General features: G+C 34.6%; 1 long non-coding RNA gene across 1 annotated transcript; it reads right to left on the reverse strand.

Moving 5' to 3' along the window:
- Positions 1–7,423: 7,423 nt before the first annotated feature.
- LOC125929953 (uncharacterized) lies at positions 7,424–16,319 on the reverse strand. Its single transcript, XR_007460010.1, has 3 exons — positions 15,119–16,319; positions 11,363–11,487; positions 7,424–10,147 (listed from the first exon to the last, which is right to left on the reverse strand). It is a non-coding gene; the product is annotated as an uncharacterized LOC125929953 (long non-coding RNA).
- Positions 16,320–19,000: the final 2,681 nt, after the last annotated feature.

The following is a 19,000-nucleotide window of genomic DNA, read 5'->3' on the forward strand; positions in this document are numbered from 1 at the left end:
CGAATACCTGCATTTTTTTAAGTCTATATAAAAACAGAATTTGTGTCAGTTGGAACGTTACCAATAGCAAGATCACTGGAATATTTGATTGGGTATCCCGGATAGCATTTATCCAATCAATTCCATTTAAAAAATCAAAGCCAATTATTTTACATTGTATAATTCATTCGCAAAAACCAATGTTATTTTGTTGTTTTGGTGCAGTGGAGATATTAAGGCAGACTTCCTTTCAAAAGATTACTTTCCTTTTCACACATAAGCAGCTACAGACCTCCATCGGGTCATATCACTACTTTCCTCAAAATCTTTCAGTATTGGGGCACCTGAGCAACTCAGTTGGTTAAGTGTCCGACTTCGGCTCAGGTCATGACCTCACCATTCGGTTTGTGAGTTCGAGCCCCCGTGTCGGGCCCTGGGCTGACAGCTCGGAGCCTGGAGCCTGCTTGGGATTCCGTGTCTCCCTCTGTCTGCCCCTCCGCTGCTAGCACTCTGTCTCTCACATTGTCTCAAAAATAAATAAACATTAAAAAAAATTTTTTTTAATCTTTCAGTATTAAAAAAAAAATCTTTCAGTATTTCTCATCACCTATAGGTATGAAAGTATCCTTACCATAATTCACAAAGCCCTTTTCAATTAAGACCCAGGATTTCCGCTTATACATGGTAGGCTCCAGCCACCAGAACTTCTCATTCTTTGTGAGTGCACAGGGATATTTATTTTTCTTTAAGACATTTGTCTACTTCTCTGAGAACTTGCTTCAACACAGCTCACATGCCACATCTTCTGTGACTAACATACCCTCCTCTTCTCTCCTGAGGGAAGTGACTATTTTTTTCCCTTTGTTCCTGTTGCATTTTGTATTTATCTGGTGGACTATATATCACATTGTTATGTGCTTTACAGCTCTATCTCCCATGTATTGTACACATTTTTTTAAGTTTATTTTATTTTTGAGAGACAGAAAGAGCAGGGAAGGGGCAGACAGACATAGGGAGAGAGAGGATCCCAAACAGGCTCTGCACTGTCAGCACAGAGCCCCACATGGGGCTCAAACCCACAGATTATGAGATCACGACCTGAGCTGAAATCAACAGTTGGAGGCTTGACTAACTGAACCACCCCGGTGCCCCTGTATGATATACTTCTTAAAGACAAAATATGTCTTATTCATTTTGGATCACTGGTACCTAATAGACTCTCTAGCACACAGTAGACAATAAATGCTTGCTGAATATTGACTGCACATATCTATATTCAACTGTAAAGTAAAGAACTGCTGGGGTGAGGAATGGATCCACAACTAGCTGAATCCTAAACTTTACATTAGAGCAGAGTCACCTAGTGAAATAGGTCTAGGGTTCAACAAAGGCATCAGTTTTTTAAAGAAACATTGCAGGTGATTCTGACACCAGAGTTTGGGAATTGAGACATAGACTACTGAAGAGTATGTTACATGTACCACAGAAGTTTTCTAACATTGAAAAAGTGGGAAAGTGGAGGGATAGCCTAAAACTGGAGATAATTTCCATTAAATAATTGATCTAATTCATTTTAACAAAGTACAGTGTAATGCGGTATAAATGTTTACTGTAGAGTCTAAAATGTCATCTGTCTGCAAATTTAAGCGGAAGCAAGTTACAAACAAGGTGATAAACCTATAATCTCAATTAAACCGTACACATCATCTTCTCAAGATCAGAAGCTCACCCACATTATCATCTGAATAGTCTCTAAACATGTCAGATCAAGGAAGCCTAGAGTTTCTGCAGTGAGAATCTTAGTCTTCTTTGTATTTGAAGGAAGAGAGAAGATTTTACAAAATGAGTGTCAAGTATAGAAAACCACTGAAGCAGCTCATATCATGAACTGCTCTGCTGCTTACAAAACAAATTGGGCACCAATAGGTTAGGACACTTTTTGGCTGTATTTTTTTAAGTTATTTATTTATTTTGAGAGAGAGAGCAAGGGGGCAGAGAGGGAGGAGAGATCCCAAGCAGGCTCTGCAATGTCAGCACAGAGCCCAAGGTGGGGCTTGAGCTCATGAAATGTGAGATCATGACCTGAGCCCAAACCAAGAGTTGGACACTTAAACCGACTGAGCCACCCAGGTGCCCGTGTTGGCTGGATTTCTAATGTAAAATAACTTGATTAAATCAAGCTTATTTGAAGAGCTATAAAATTGATGCTTACATATTCTAGCTATCTTTTCCTAAAATTACTCATCTTGCTACTGTGTTCCAAGGGTCCGTAAGGATCTTATGGAAGCATGGCCATGAGTGGTGTGAAAAAGACCTGTCTCCAGTCTCCTCTGCCTACAATTCTATGAGAATCATAACTGATTTCTCAGAGTACACACAGTATATGACGTCAGTCCAGTACAGCCACAGACTACACCAACTTCTCAGCAGGAATGAGCTAATATACACAAACCCGTGATCCTACCTCCAATTCTGCTTTCAATACCACCTCTCAAATAGCGAAGGAATATTCACCTGAACACCTTCTTTGCTTGGTACTGATATCTCGTTTTCCTTAACCTTTGCTGTCACCTTAAGATGCTGAATGGCACCACTGTACAGCCTCACCCCAAACCCAAACAATGGCCAGAATTCTTCCACAGTGGGCAGATCACCTGGACCAGGACACCGCTGGTGGCAGCTAGACTTATCATGTTGCTGAACCTGGGTGAAGCATAAGGCTCTATCATTTAGCCACAATTTCCATATCCATAACTTTACCGGGCCATTCAGATAATATGCAGATAATTACTGCAAGACTTAGCTCTGTAACTGTATTCATATTTCTGCCCCCATCAAGGCTGGATATTTACTTCCTCCTTTTTTCACCCAGCCTGAGATGCTAAGGCCTCAGTATATATTACTATTAAGCCTGCATTCACTAGCACGTGATTAAGTCCTGATTAAGTCCTGAACTCACTGGGAAGGTAATGCATTATCTGTTACTAAACATCTAAATGCCCTAACTCTTGCTGGGAAATAAACTGTCATATCATGTAAGCACAGATTCATTGAGAAGAGTTGCCCCTGTTGATCTCCTGGCACATTTCCTTTTAAAAGCAATTTTTAAAAACATTTATTCTCCCCTATTGAAATTCATAGATTATTTAAAAAAAAAAAAGTATCGTAGAGAAGAGTTTTTACTCCCAGGGAAAGAAGCATCCTTTATAAAACACATTTAGGTACTGATAGAATATAAAAGGAGAATTGGGTTCATTTGGGTTGATGATTATTGTCATACTTTTCTAAAACTTTGTTTATACCATCCCCATGGGTTTTTCTAAATTGAACTGGTTGGTTGAAGTAAGTTCTAATACTATCAGACTAAATTAGAAATAAGAAGAGCTCATGGGCAAAAGAAACGGCAGAAATGGAAGAGAAACAAGAAACAATGTCATAACGAAAAATAAAATTCTTCTAACAACTTTCTCCTAAACTCTCTAAAATCTTAAAAATAAGATTGCCTAGGGTCAGAGGACCTGCAGATACTCAAAAGTGTGATATTTCTTTATTTTATGGATTCAGGAAGTCATAGGAGAAAAGCAGCCCTGAAAAAAAAACAGAGCAACTTTATTTGCTTCCCTTCCTTGCTCTACTTCTATAGTCCTCTGAAGACTAATAATGCAAAATGCTTTCACCTCCCCGTCTGCTTTGCTTCAAGAGCTATGACACTAAAGGGTAAGTGTGTATATAAATTAATGCTATAGAACATCAATTTCTATTTACAAATTTCACTAAACTTTGACAATTATTTCAGTAATGTGCTGAAGACAGAAAAAAGATCTTAAGCAACTTTACCTGAGTGGAGACACAGAATTAAGTCCAGTGCTATAAAATAAACATAGTTTTGATATTATAACCTAATTATTTCTCCATAATAGCTACTTACATATATACCTAAGTGTCCATTTAGTAATAAAAATAGAAATAAAGGAAAAATCAAGTATTTTTTTATATTTATTTATTTTTGGGAGACAGAGAGCATGCAGGGGAAAGGCAGAGAGAGAGGGAGAAAGGGAGGCAAAGAATCCGAAGCAGGCTCCAGGCTCCGAGCTGTCAGCACAGAGCCCGACGCAGGGCTTGAACCCACGAAGTGCGGAATCATGACCTGAGCCGAAGTCGGACGCAATCGACTGAGCCACCCAGGCACTCTGAAAATCAAGTGTCTTGATTAGAAAGTGATGAAAAATTTTCTTCCAAATGTAATTACTAAAGGAAAAATTAAAAAGTGTGTGTGTTCAGTAGTAATGGTGGTGGTAGCAGTACTGATAACCCAGTGATGTAGATTTCATATCCGGAACAGAACCTGGTGAGATAAAACCTTAGAACTAAGTACCAGTCTTATATGTCGAGCCTTACTAATAAGGATAATCGTTAACTGATATTTATTCACACTCTGTGTCATGCACTGTGCTACGCATTAAAATTATAGAACTTCATTAAACCCTCATGCAATCCATATGGTGACACTGGAAGGGAAAAGTTAAGAGCCATATCTGTGGCTTTATCTTTAGGGGTGCCTGAGAATGTGACCCTTGGGCAAGTCTCCTAGTAATAGAGTTCACAAAATTAATACAAAAATAGGACACCAGATAGAAGGTGAGAATCCAGCCAAGAACTATGTATCAAACGAAGTACTTGTTTTATTGTCCAGAGCAAATAATGAATAATCTATATTGATAAAAAGCAACTTTTTTGAAGATTGGGGTCAATTATGAGCACCTGAGGCAACTGCTTGCCTAATTAGGAAAAAAGCGAAAGGGATTGCAGTGCTGATTACTCCCCTAAACCTAGGTTGTCTAGCATCTTATCTCATGATTACATTGTCCCAAGTATGGAATGACTGGCATATCATGCAGAATGCAGAATGCAGAATACATGGCCTATGCTATGGTGTTGCTTTGTGTGCTGTGCTATTTCCTTCCTCTCCCTTCCTTAAATCCAAAGGAAAAAAATATTGGTGCTGGTTAAAAGATATTTGTCTCGTGAACTTGATGGTCAATCCAAAACCATAAGCCATTACTGCTGGCATAACAGAAAGGGTTTACTATCTGTATTTTACAGAAAAGAAAATGTAAGCTTAGAGATTAAGTTACGATAAGTAGGCAAACCAGTACTAGAATTGTCTGACATAAAAGAAATATCTTTTAAATAATACCAGATACTTTGTCCATATTGCTTCCTGCCATCTTACCAGTCCTGTTATGAAGCTATTATTGCTTACTAATGACTTCATCATATAACTGTATTTTCATAGTTGATATGTAATCTAATTATATTCCTGATGGATAAAACTCATCACTGTACTGCCAGAAATCTCTCTGATATCAAGCGTATCTACCCCTTGGCTCTCTCTGATTTATTTCCTTTCACTATTCAAGTTATCACTATGGTCTTATATTTTCCTTTAATTTCCCCCCAGGAACATAAGTAACAATTTTTTAAACCTATTTAAATATACACCTGTAATTATTTTGCTGATTTTTTCCAAAATGCACCAAAATATCAGTTTATTATTTTTAAGTTTCTTATTAGATGTTGGTATTATTTTCCCCAATACTCTTTATGTGGCTCTTCTCATCCATGTTATCATAAACTACAACTACCTTAAGGGTAGGGACTGTGTCTGTCAACATGTTCCTCTGTGTATCCAGATATCATAATTGTTGGACAGTAATAAATATTATAATAAAAGATAATTAATGCACATGTCTGGTATGTACAGCTTTTTATGTAAATAAATAGACATTTACTAAACTCAACTTGAATGATCATTTTTATAGAATGCCAAAACAAAAAGCTGAAATTTATGAACCTGGATTTATATTAGAGGGTACATGAAAGAGAAATTTCATCTGAGTTGCAATTTTGTATTAGCCCTAGGTATAGAAACCTTTATTTCCTTTTTGCCATTACTTTTAAAAAAGGAATAAATTTTACTACAAAACCTACACAAGCGTATTCATGAGAAGAAAAAGAGTTGGTTTATCTTCCAACCTAATCTTAAAAACTGAATGATCTGGCTCTGCTTTTATAAGGTCATATAAGAAAACCACTTTTCATTTTTTTGTGGTCCCAATTTAGAAGTGCTGTCTACATTGTACTGCATTAACCTTTTAGAGTTCTTCTATTCTACGAATTCCAGAAGCACAACTATCCCTTGAACATCTCAATGGATCACATCTGGTTTCTATAGGATACATAAGCATGTTGTCAATGATGACAGGATATCTTCTGGAAATACTTAACACAGAAAATTTTCAAAGGATATATATTCTGGATAACAAAGATTTGCTCTTAACAAAAATTACTATTTTTATTCTAAAAATATAAGGCAATACAGACTCACTAATGTTATATATTATACCCACTAGCTTAACCAATAATTCTATTCACTAAAAATTCTATTGCCTTTCCCTAGTTTATTGCATTGTTGTTCTGTTTATATACTGAACTGAATATATATCTCTTATAAATATAATTAAAAATATATTTATATATGATAATATATATAAAATAAAAATAAATATTATATACCAAAGTCCAAGTGACTGACAAACAAAAAAAAAAAATATTTCCCATAGTTCTGGAGGCTGTGAAGTCCAAGATCAAGATGCCAGAAGATCTGGTGTCTAGTGAGATCTAACTTCCTACACAGAAACTCATATTCTTGCTGGGTCCTCATATAGTACAATGGGCCAGGAATTTTCTGAAGGCACTTATCTAATTCATGAGGGTTCTACCCTCGTGACTTAATTACCTTCCCAAAACCCCACACTCAAATACCATCACACTGGGGATTAGGTTTCAGCATATGAATTTGAGAGAGACACAAACATTCAGTCTGTAGCAATAAATTATTGAAAGTATAATTATGTTTTAAAGTGTTAAAGTTTTCATACATTGTCAACATGATCTTCTTACACACCTTATAAGGAATCTATTATAATTCCACTTGGAGAGAAGTTAGTGAATAGCAGGACATAGATTTGAACCCAAGTCTATGTAATTTTAGAGCTTATTATACTTTATTTACAATGTGTGATTTTTAAATTGTTATTAGAAAAGTAATTTATTGTAAAAATATTAATGTAAATGAAACTATCACACAGAGATAACACCTGTTTATATTTATGTAACTCCTGTTTATATTCAATGAATATAAACTCTTGCAGTTATATTTATATATATAAACATATATTGACATAATATATTATTATTACAACCAATATTGACACATCTATTTATATATATTCATAGGGAGATGTGTTATCATCACATATATTTTTTATATATCCAATTTTTTGTATATCCAATATTATCTCCTACTTTTCAATTTATAAGTTAGTGAGCTTTTTCATATATCATTAAATATTATTCTCACATCACTTTTATTTATTTTCCTTTCAATATATGAAATTTATTGTCAAATTGGTTTCCATACAACACCCAGTGCTCATCCCAAAACTCATCACTTTTAATGGTTGTGTAATACTCCCTTATAATAATTTACAATGTAATATTGTTATTAACTTACAATTGGGGTTGTCAAGTATTTCAATCATCCAACAACATGAAATTGGCTAAATAAATTGTTTTTGGTATTTGCTGTGTTCATGGCTTTCCTTTCCCTACTATCAACCTTCATTCATTACTCAATTCTGAGAAATCTGAATTTTGTTCTCTTCTACTCATTGGAAACTGCTTTTGCCAAAACAACTTGGTAACTTTTTGTTATCAAACCTAATAACTATGTGTCATGGTTCTTAACTGACTGATCTGCAAGGGTGGCACTGTAGACAATGTCATTCCTCTTCCTTATACGGATTCATTTAAGCCATATGCAGTTGTTTTCACCTAGTGATTTCTCCATCAGATCTTCCAGATCTCAGCTTAAGTCACCTTCCCAAGAAGGCCCTCCAATAACATCCTCTCTAAATAAGTCTCCTGCTGTTCTACATCCTGAACACTGTTCATTCACAGACACAGCACTATTTGTTAAAAAAAAAAAAAAAAAAAGATTAATTTTTTGGGTGGGGTCTTTGGGGTTTTCTGTATACAGTATCATGTAATCTGCAAATAAAGTTTGACGTCTTTCTTGCCAGTTTGTATACCTTTTATTTCTTTATGTTGTCTGATTGCTGTGGCTAGGACTTCCAACACTGTGTTGAATAACAGTGGCGAGAATGGACATCCCTGTCTTATTCCTGACCATTGTTTATTCAATAGATGGAAAACACCAAACTGCAAGAAAACTTTCTATTTTATTTAGCAATGTAAATCTATCGCACATAATAGTTCCTTGCCCTGGGTACTGTGCTGAATAGTGAATGAAACCTTCCTTCCCCCCATTCCTCCTGGGAGAGAAGGACTTTCGTTGTAAATTTATCACTGAAGGGCATACGAGCCCTGTGACTCAAAGTAATGCTGTAAACTTTGTATAATTCATCAAAAAAAAAATATTTTAAGGTGGCAACATCAAAAGGAAATGAATGTGAAAAGAATATACTCATGAAGTCGCTGTTGATAAAAACCATTAAAACTCCTTGTCACTAACTGTGGGATCATAAGCTATTTAGTCAGCTTGCCTCAAGACAGATTTTGATCAGTTATTATAGATTTCTCACCTAGATTAATAGTTTGAGACTCTTCTTTAAAAAAATAAAATTATGCTAAGGAAATGTCATAAATTCACACGTTCTTTGTTTTCACCTTTAAAAGTAGATGATTCTATGATTCTATGATTCTCAAAATTCAATTATATGTCTCAAAAAGGACAATTGCTATTATAACACTTTCCCTCTTGAAGATTAATTACCTTCCTCTAGCTTTGCTTCTTCAGTGAAGAATTTCTGGTACCAGACATTAACCAGAGATTCCATTGTCAGCGTTTTTAAAGTTTGAACTTAATTATATAGAATTTTTTTACATATTTCTTTTAAGCTATCACATGTTTCAAGGTATTGAATGTTTCTATGAATCCTTGCATATTTAAGTGTACTTCTGTAAGTTCAAGTTTCAGTCTTCTGATGAAAAGAGAGATAGATATAGATATATAGATATAGATATAGATATAGATATAGATATAGATATAGATAGATATGCTTGATTTTTCAATCAAATCTTAAAGAATTTATTGAAGCTCATTTCTTGGCTTAAAAATATTTTAAACTACAACTTTTCAATGTTGAATAGCTCCCACATTAAATTCAAAAAAAAAAAAAAATGCTGCTCTGTGCAACCCAACATGCATCCAGTTCCTCTTCAGATCTCTAGCTTCTCCAATCCATACTGCCAGTGGTATAGATTGTACTCCCAACACAAACCAGCTTCTTTATCAAGCTCATCACCCAGCAGTACCGCACAACCTAGAAGCTGTCCCAGAACATGTTTACTAAATCAAGGTGCTTTTTTTGTCTTTTCATAGAGTCATCATGTTCTTTTCAAAGATAATAATAGACTCCTAAAATCACTAAAATTCCTGAGATATTTGTATTAAATCACACATTGATAGTCTTAATCTTAAACTAACGTTGTCATGCATGGGTTTCTTTAGGAAGATAAGTAGATTGCAGCTGCAATAGGTTTTTTCATTATTTTTTCTGGGAATACACAACCATTTACATCGTCGGAAATCTATTTAGTTAGTAACAGTATCACTTGTAAAAAAAAAAAATCTTGTTAATCAATAAATAAGGGGAAATAGTTAGTCCATGATTACAGCTCTGTGAAGAGTCATTATATCCTGACAAGGGACCAATACATATTCAGCATCAGAAATCACATCCTCAAAGAATGAGGTTTTGTGGTGGTTACTGAAGAATTACAAGTCACAGTACTCGTTAAGATTTTGACAATCTTTATTTGTCAATCTGTATTGACAAATTGTATTTGTCAGATTGTACAATTGACAATCTGTATTTGTATAAATATATCAAACCAAACAGATTAAATCCAGCTTGCCCACCTAGTTTCCAGTGAAGTATTGTCTTCCTTTTGCTGCTTCCTCACCCAGTCAATCATATATCTTGAACATCATTTTACTTGTTGTACACACATTTGCTTGTCTATTCTTCTAAATGGTAAGCTTCTTGAGGGTAGGAGCCATTTATTTCTTTTATAAGCAAAGCTGAAGGTCAAAAAGCATAGTAATTACTAAGAATCCTATATTTCTACAGGCTTTAATTTCACTCACTCCATCTAAGTTTGAGCACATTTTGCTTTGCCACAAATTTCAATCTTTTTATATCCACCAAAACTCATGTATAAATTTGATGTACTTTTCAACAATAGACATAAAATGGTAAAGCAAATCTCTCTTCACATCTATTGGTTTAATATTTGCCCCTCCCTCTCCTTTATTAAAATGAGAGCAACCTCATGATGAGTAGGTAAGGGGAAATAAAGACACCAAAAGTAAGCTGAAGTCATTTTTAACAAACTCCCTATAGATTTGGACAAAGGTTTCACTGCATCCTATCAGGCAATATAATTCATCACAAATTAATGTTTGCATTTAAATGTTTTTATCTTGTCATCTAAAAGCAGTTATAATTATAGATTAGACTCTTATTATTACTTTTATAATGAAAGCTTCCAAAAGAGAATTTGTCAAACAGTAAGAGTTGGCATCATAGTTGATTTACTGTAACACATGTTTTTATTCACTTGTATATTATGTAGATTTTTATACTATCTTTAAGCAAGTTTTCCATAAAAAGGTAACAAAGGTAATTTGAATATCTATAATTTAACACCTTAGGTTATTTAATATACATGGAATTTGAAAATGGCTAATAGCGTGATATAATTTCTTTTAGAGTAGTTTAGTACTTCATATGTTCTAATTCCAACTGTGACTAATCAGTACCTTGCAAAAGATGTGAACACTATAATTGTTACAGTAAAGGAGACTTTAAAATGAATAGTAAAGTAAAAATAATATTTCTTAGTCATTTAAAAGTAGCTCCCTTTTTTTTATACTCCTTTCCTAACATCCAATAGTCATTGCATCTCTATTTTTGTTTAACATCGGGAATCATTTCAAAGAATAAAATTTTCTGTTTTTATAAATCAAAGAAGTTAGATAATATCACACATCAAATTCTCTTTATCCTTAGAATGAGGAGGAAATAAAAGGCAACAGAAGGAATATTTATTGAGCATCTCCTCTTTAAAAGACATTCCACTCTAAGTATAAATACCAGATTTTCATTCTCTTGCTTGAATCATTCCCACTCAGTGTTCTATAACATATCTGAGATGGCTATGCCCTCTAAATTTTTCCTGCTTGGTGGCCTCATCCTACTTGATTACCCCCTCCGTCTAGCTCAGATTCCATTACCTATTATTTCAAATAATCTCATCAGTATCTTTCCTTGCAGTCCTTGGCTTTTCCTCCCATACCTCTGCCAAAATCCCAACAGGTATCTATCATCCTTGAGTTTGCTTCTAGGTTACTGAGATCTGCTAGAAAAAAAATAACCAACAATAGGAGACAGATTAGAATTTACCAACTCCATTGATTTTAATAATGCCTAACCAATTTCTGAAGGTATAACAAGTAAAAAAAAAAAAGGGGGGGGGTGGAGTAGAGAAAAAAAGAAAACTAAGCTGCTACTTAATATATTTAGCTCTATGGAGGTTATCAGATTGCTAAATGTTGAGGGCAAAATTTAATTTTATCATGAAAAGCTGATGCGCTTACTGGAGCTGTAGAAATCAATCTATCAAGTGGCAAGATAATGATAGCACAGATAGACTCTATGATGACTCACTCTGTTTGAAATGATAACCATTTGCAGAGACTACTCTTAAGCAACCCTCAATTTATTTTATTGGTATAAATTGAATGTGCTTTTCCCCTATGAACCTAATCTGCCAAAAACTAAACCTACAATTTCTCTCACTGTTTTCTTATTTAACCCAATGGCACTTAATGTCATCAGTCTGACCCTACACATATGTTATATGGTTGAATGTAGGACTCCGCCAATTTTTTTCTCATTAACCACTTAGTGTTTCATTCACCCTAGCCTTATCTGTGAAGCAGTGATAAGATTTAGCTCATCTGTAAGATCCTTGTGCAATAATTCTTTCCTACTTTTACGTTAGAAAACTGGAGTTTTAAAAATTTATCCCTTCATGATTATAATGAATTCTTAAGTTCTTTCAACAGTTGTGTCTAAATCGCAACTTCTAAGTACATGTTTTTATCATTTAGAATGATTATTTGTTTGAAATATATGGTTAAAGAATATTATTCTGTTTTCAATACATATTTTTTTATTTTTAAACAATTTTTAATGTTTATTTGTGTGTGTGTGTGTGTGTGTGACAGAGAGAGAGAGAGACAGACAGACAGACAGACAGACAGACATAGGGCATGAGCAGGGGAGGGGCAGAGAGAGAAGGAGACACAGAATTTGAAGCAGGTTCCAGGCTCTGAGCTGTCAGCACAGAGCCCGATGTGGGACTCAAACTCACCAACTGTGAGATCATGACCTGAGCCAAAGACGGACACTTAACTGACTGAGCCACCCAGGCACCCCTCAATACATATTTTAAAATTTATTTAGTATGTAGACAACCAAGTAGAAAATAAAAGGATGTATTTTTATTAGAAAAGAACAAATGACTAGGATGAAAATTGGTCTTCTCCCTGTCATACCCATACCCATTGAATGCTTATGGGAAAAACATAAAGAGCCTGGATTGATGATTGACTTTTCTTTCTCATAACTTAAAAAAAAATAGACATTTATTTCTATGTATCTAATTTAGAAATTTATTTCTATATATCTAATTGTCAAAGTCGAGGTTTAAATGCTTAAATTAATACCTTTTCCATACCTCATTCATCTTGATCATTTTCCTCTTAACCACATGTCCATTCTTTTCATTCTCTCCCCTTTTAGTTCAAGTTATATTTTTATATCCTTTCCCCACTCCTCTCTCTCCCTTTTTCTCTCGTCAGCCACCACCTCTCCCTCTCTCTTTCTGTCTCTCTTTCATTCTCTCTCTACACGCCCCCCCCCCCCCACACACACACACCTCTACCCGCCCTCTAACAACACCTTAGTCCACCCACAAATATCTTTACCATCAGTCATCTCTTTTCCACGTCAACTACCACAAACAGGGTTTGGATGTTCAGTAACTCTTGAGTAGCAAAGTGTAATAACCATTAACTAATTTCCTTCTCTAATCTAGTTATCTTTAGCTTCTGGAGAGTTTCAGATTCCTCTCAAAATATGATAGCTTTATATCCTCTTGCCTGTAAAATCCCATACACATAAAATTCACCATGTAGTTTCTGATGAATAGCAGTTACAGAAGCCAGACCACAGGTATTGGTTTAAAATTATGCTCTTGCTTCCCCCACTTCCAATCTAGCCCTACCCCACTGCCACTTTAATTCTCCTGATGTGTTGACAAATCACATTAATTTCCTCAAAAAACTTGTTATACCCCACTATTTGTTGATTCTTAATCTAAATCTTTATTCTGGACTCAAAATTCTATAAGGTACAGCTTTACTTCCAGTAAGACTCACCATTCTTGTATTCTGTGAAGCCTACAGTCTAGCTCAAATTAATATGCACCAAATGTGTTCCCTATTGTCCTTCCTTTACTGATTTTCTCTGCCTAAACGCTCTCTACACCAATTAAAATATACCACTTACTAGGTTCCAAAGAAATTCTGAATTCATTTGGGTATAGCATGGACATTAGGGGTTTTAAAGCTTTCCATGGGTCTCTAATGTGTAATTAATTTTGAAAAACACTGATGCAGATAATCTAATACCCTCAGTTCTTTCTCCATTCTAATAATTTTAGAAGACACAAAACTAGATGAAGATATTTATAATATATTGATCTGGCAAAGTACTCAAATTCATAATATATGAAAAATCCCCCAAATTAATGGGGAAGTGGCAGGAAAATTTTAAAATATGCAAAAGATTTGAACAAGCATTTCATTTATGAGAATACATTTATCTAAGTGATCATTGATAAAATCAAGGTGTAGTCAAAATCATGAGTCATAGGGGCACAAATACAAAGTACAATAAGATACTACTACACATTTAATATTGGATAAATAGTTTGACCACACAAAGTGGTGGTGGGCTGATATAGAACCGGAATTCTCTTTTACTACTCATACACGTGTAAAACCATTTTAGAAAACTATCTGGCAGTATCTATTAAAGCTGGACAGAGCTGAATATATATACATCCTTATGATGTTAGCAATTCTACCCTTATGCATCACCCCCAAAATGATATTCATGCACACAAGACAGGTAAATACAGCATTATTCAAAATAGCCAAAAAGCGGTAAACATATCAAATTTCATTGTACATATGTGCAACAACATGGACAAGTCGCAGACATAATGCTGAGTGACAGAAGCCAGAGAAAAGAATGCACTCTGGGTGGTCTTATTTATATAAATTTAAACTGGCCAAATTAAACCATGGAAGTGGAAGCCAGCAGAGTAGTGACTTTGGGACAGAGAGAGAGAGGTAATGCCTGAGAGGAACATAAGAAAATTTTCTGGAATATGAGGTAGTTCTATAACTTGATTTGAATAATGGCTACATAAGGTTCACTTTCTAAACAGTTCATTGAGCTATACATTTAACTAGATGTATGTTATACAATATACTTCAATTTGACATTTTTAAAAGGGAAAGATCTATATGTATTTACATGTCATGAAGGTAGAACTTTAAGATGTATTACTAATGAAGAAAGAGCACATTTTTGCATAAAAAGGGACTATCATTTGGAAAATCATGGGTCATACTAAAGTAGTGAACAATTAAAAATATTCAACAGTGATACATATAGAGCTCACATTTCATTTGCTACTAATGACACCCATGCCACATTGATTCTGGCATAATGAATAATGGAAACCACAGACATGAGTTGCTCAGGCAGGACCTGAAATAAGACAATGTAAACCCTTTCTACAGAGTAAAGATACATAAGTATTGCCCATCCTCCCAAAGTTAAAGGTAGTAGTAGCCTGCAATAAATGACTTCCTCTCATACATGAGATTTCACTTTGAGGGCAACATACTTACCTAATGAACTACCTAATATCCAGGAAGTAATTTTTTTTTCTCAAAACAGCATCTGAATCTTCCAAATAATTTTACATTTCTTTTTCACTTTCTAGAAAGTATGAATGCACCACTATTAAGAGGAAAAATCTGACTCTACTAGTTACACAAGTTATTCAGTATTTTTCAAATAGAGACAAAGCTAGATTAGATCACCAAACATCATTTATGTTAAAATAAAGTTTAAATATTGATTAGATAGCAAATGCTATAGTTACTATGAATTAAAATGACCAATTCTATGTAAGTTACTAAGAGAAATTAATATTGCCTATTAACAATTTATTGTGACATATTTAAAAACTATACTTTCACTCACCAGCAAGCTATTCTCTTTTGTAGACAATCTATATTAAGGCACATTGGATATCAGATATCCTATTATTTATATACTTTCATAAAATACTTGTTAGCTCTTTATATTTTAGCAACAAAGAGAAATACAAAATCTACTTTTACTCCCCACCTCCCTCTTTCTTTCTAATAACATGCTTTTAACTGCCAGAAGAAACCTGGCCAAAATATCATCATATAATTCATACATTAAGGTGCACAAAATTCCAAAATCCTCAGGCTTATGTACAACATTCATATTTTTAGCACCTAAAACTATATTGTTTAATTGTGAACTATAATAATTTTTGTAGCTGAAAGTAGATATTTTCAAAATTAATAAAAATTAAAATATGTAAGTATCTTTCTACTAACTATATTAGAATGCATTTAAAATAGCCATAAAGTACATCCAATTGGCTAATATTATATTTAATGGCAAAAAGGCATTCATGTTTAGAATTTTACATTTCCACTAAAAAATTTTTTTAATGAAAAGATTGGATATATCTTAAAATCAATTTAAGTGGCCGATGACCTTAAGGACATCTCACCAAAAATGGTAAACAGATGCTAAATAAGCATCTGTGAAAAAATGCTCCATATGTCATCAGGGAAATGCAGATTAAAACAACAATGAAATACAACTACAAATCTCTTAGAATGGTTAAAATTCAAAACACTGATAACACCAAAAGCTGGAGAGCATGTGGCGTAACAACAACACTCATACATTGCTGGTGGGAATGCAAAGCAGCACCCTTTGAAAGACAGCTTGGCAGTTTCTTACAAAACAAAACATATTCATAGCATATGATCCAACCATCATGCTTCTTGGTATTTACCCCAAAGAGCTGGAAACTTCTTTCCACACAAAAATCCACATACGGATGCTTATAACAGCTTTGTTCATAATTACCAAAAGTTGGCTGCAACCAAAATGTCCTTCAGGAGCTGAATGGATAAATAAACTGTGGTACAGACAATGGAATATAATTCAGTGCTAAAAAGAAATGACCTATCAAGCCGTGAAAAGACATAGACGAAACTTAAATGTTTATTACTAAGTAAAATATGCCAATCTGAAAAGGCTGCCTACTGTATAATTCCAACTGTGCCACATTCTGAAAAGGCAAAACTACAGAGACAAGAAGATCAATGGTTGCTAGGGGTTGGGGTCAGAGTGATGAATATGATTTTTAGGGAGTGAAAATACTCTTATGCACACGTTACTATACGTTTGTATTATGTAAATAAACACATTTGTATATTTGTAGCAAGTACAATACCAAGATTGAACCTCAATGTAAAGTATGAACTGTGGGTGATGATGTGTCAGTGTAGGTTCCTTAATTGTAACAAATGTACTGCTCTGGGTGGGGGTGATGTTGATAATGGGGGAGGCTGTACACTTGTGGGAACAAGCGGTGTATGGGAAATTTCTGTACCTTCCTCTCAATTTTGGTGTGTATCTAAAAATCCTCTTAAGGTCTTAAAGCAATCAATTTATGCTGGAAAAATGCCTCTACATTTCACTTTTCCAAAGCATTTCAACAAATACTTGCTATGAAAGACATGTGTTTCATTGACTTTTGTGTGTGTGTGTGTGTGTGTGTGCTGACATGCTTTGATTCCTGTCACATTTTCTTTTATGTGTGTTGTCATGCTTTGATTCCTGTCACATTTCCTTTCATGTATCTTCTGTAGATATTTTCTTTATGGTTACCATGGGGCTTATATAAAATATCTTATAGCTATAACAATCTATTTTAACCTGATAACAACTTCAAACATATATAAAAATTATTTACATACCCCACTGCCACTTTGTAATATTGATGTCACAAATCACATATTTATATATGGTATATCTATTAACATAATTTTGCACCTATAGTTATTTTTATGCTTTTGCCTTTTATTTTTTTACTTTTTGATATTTATTTTTGAGAGAGAGAGAGAGAGAGCATGAGTGAGGGAGGAGCAGAGAGAGAAGGAGACAGAGGATTTGAAGCAGGCTCTGAGCTGACAGCAGACAGCCCCATGCAGGACTCATTCTCACAAACCATGAGATCATGGCCTGACCCAAAGTCGGACACTTAACCGAATGAGCCACCCAGGCACCCTATATGTTTTTGTCTTTTAAATTTTATCCAAAAACAAAAGTGCTTTAATTACCACCAATACAGTATTGCAAGTAATCTGTACTTGCTTATATATTTACCCTTACCAGCAAGCTGTATATTTTCATATGCTCTCTGCATGTTTTCTGTATAGCATCCTTTCATTTCAACTTGTAGGATTCCCTTTATCATTTCTCAAAGGGCATATCTAAAGGTGAACTCCCTCAGCTTTTGTTTACCTGGGAAAGTCTTTATTTCTCCTTCATCTTTGACACTTTTACCAGGTTAGTATTCTGGGTTAGCAGGTTTTCTCCCCCTTTGGGCACTTCGAATATGTCATCCCATTCCCTTCCAGTCTGAAAGGTTTCTGCTAAGAAATACACTGATAATCTTATGGGAGCTCCCTTGTACATGACAAGTTGCTTTTCTCTTGCTGATTTCAAGATTTTCTCTTTGTCTTTGACTTTTGACAGCTTAATTACAATGTGTCTTTTGGTGTGGGCCTCTTTGGATCCATAGTGGTTGAATTTCTTTGAGCTTCCTGAACTTAAGTGCTCATTTCCTTCCTTATATTTGAAAAACATTCAGCCATTATTTCCTCACATATTCTCCCCCTCCCCTTCTCTTCTTTCTCAAACTTCCATATGCATGTAGTAGCTGGTTTTGAGTTCCTTAAGTTTTCTTCACTTTTCTGTATTATTATTATTTTTTGCTCCTCTGACTTAATAATATCAAATGATCTGTCATTGAGTTCACTGATTTTTTTTTCTTCTGTTTAATCAAATTCAACATTAAATTCCTCTAGTGAATTTTTTAATTCAGTCATTGAATTTGTTTGGTTTTTCTTTATACTTTGTTTCTTTGTTGATATTTTCATTTTGTTCATGTATTTTCTTGACTTTGTTGTTATTCTGTGTTCTTTTGTAGATCATTTACCTCCTTGAAGGCAATTATTTTGAATTGGTTTTTAGGTAATACATCAATCTCAATTTCTTTAGGTTTATTTTGTTCCTTTTATTGGACAATGTTTCTGTTTCATTGTGTCCTTGTGATTTTTTTTCCTCCCAATTTTTGGATTTGAGAAAACGGCACTTCTGTCAGCCCTTATGGCTGGCTTTGGACAGCCCAAGACCTTTGTCAGTTAACCCAGCTACGATTCTGGGGGCCTTTGAAAACGTTTGAAGGGTAGGGATGTGACTTCTCTGGGCTTGAAAATTTCCCAATTAGAGACTTACCGGTTTCTTTTTCAGGAGCTCATAATCTTTTGTTCCCTCTGGTGACTGCACAATACTGCAAGTTCTATAGTGCTGCAACAGCAAGTTCAGCTCCCTTTTGTTCTCAGCAATGCCTAGGCATCCAAAGTATCCTGATTCCCTGTCAGGGATCC

The sequence above is a fragment of the Panthera uncia genome, chromosome A2, assembly GCF_023721935.1.
Source record: "Panthera uncia isolate 11264 chromosome A2, Puncia_PCG_1.0, whole genome shotgun sequence".
Taxonomy (NCBI): Eukaryota; Metazoa; Chordata; class Mammalia; order Carnivora; family Felidae; genus Panthera; species Panthera uncia.